The sequence below is a fragment of the Gavialis gangeticus genome, unplaced genomic scaffold (genome assembly GCF_001723915.1).
Source record: "Gavialis gangeticus isolate Ggan-Ray unplaced genomic scaffold, GavGan_comp1, whole genome shotgun sequence".
Taxonomy (NCBI): domain Eukaryota; kingdom Metazoa; phylum Chordata; order Crocodylia; family Gavialidae; genus Gavialis; species Gavialis gangeticus.
Genome location: NW_017729022.1, coordinates 21751864 through 21753004, shown reverse-complemented (window position 1 = coordinate 21753004; position 1141 = coordinate 21751864).

Here is a 1141-nt window from a genome sequence, read left to right as displayed (position 1 = left end):
CGCGGCGGGGCCGCTTGGTGCCAGAGGGGGAGGTCCCGGGCCAGGGGGCCAGGACGTGCGGGTGCGGGGGAGGGGGGAGCCCGCAGACAGGACACCTCGGGGAAGTTCAGGCCGCTGCCATCACCGCTGTCCCCAGGGCTGGCGCCGCCCCGTGCCCTGCTGAGCAAGCTCCTGGCCCTGGCCGGCTACCTGAGGAGCTGAGCCCCACCTCGTAAGAAAAGCCACCCGAGCAGCGATCCGGTCAGGCCCAGGCCGTCACCAAGTGCTAGGGAGGAAATCGTAAAACTTTGCAGGAGGAAGTTATAGGATCCTCTGCACTCAGGGAAGGTTTAATCCTGGCCCTGGAAATCCGAGTTGCAGTTATAAACCGGCAGGGTTTTCCACCCTCTGAACAATGGTGACGTGTTTATCCTGATCAGGTGGATAACCCTCCATATCTGTACAGACCTTGCTCTCTTGGCTCCATTGCTGCCATGAAAAAGTCACCCGAGAACTTCCAAAAAAGAAGTATTCCCCTGCCTCAGGGATTAAATTTGCCCCCTTTTGGTTTCATGACTCATGTTCCTGTGAAATAAGGAAGGCCTAATAGGGGTTCCTGATTGTTTTGCTAGAGACTTCTAATTTTGCTTTATAGCTGCATAAGGGAGGCTACCAGGAGATGGTAGTCACTGTCACCCCAAGGCAACCGGACTTTGAATTTTTTTTCCCCCAATAGGGGTTCCCATCCCACCTTTTCAGTGCCATTAGTTATTTTCAATATTTTTCTCCTGTCTCCTCTTCTTCCACTATCCAGGTGTTTCCTCTACCCAGACTTCCTTCCCAGTCCAGCCCAACTGAAAGCATCCCTTTCAAACCCCTGGAGGCAAAGACGTTTCTGAAGCAGATTTCACTCTGAGCTGGACCTACAAATGCTATCCCTCCCAAAAGAGACAGGAGTCCAGAAGAGCAGATGTTTCAGTGTTCCCACCTAGGCCCAATTTCCATCCGCACACATTTGATGCTTGCATTTTGTCTCCTGGTTGCTTGTAGCCACATCCAGATGGCCCATCTTAGCACACAACCTTCACACTTGCAGACTCACACTTCACAGTGTGAGCCTATTTCTGAAAGCTGAGGTCCCACAGATTCTTCCCCCCTCCCC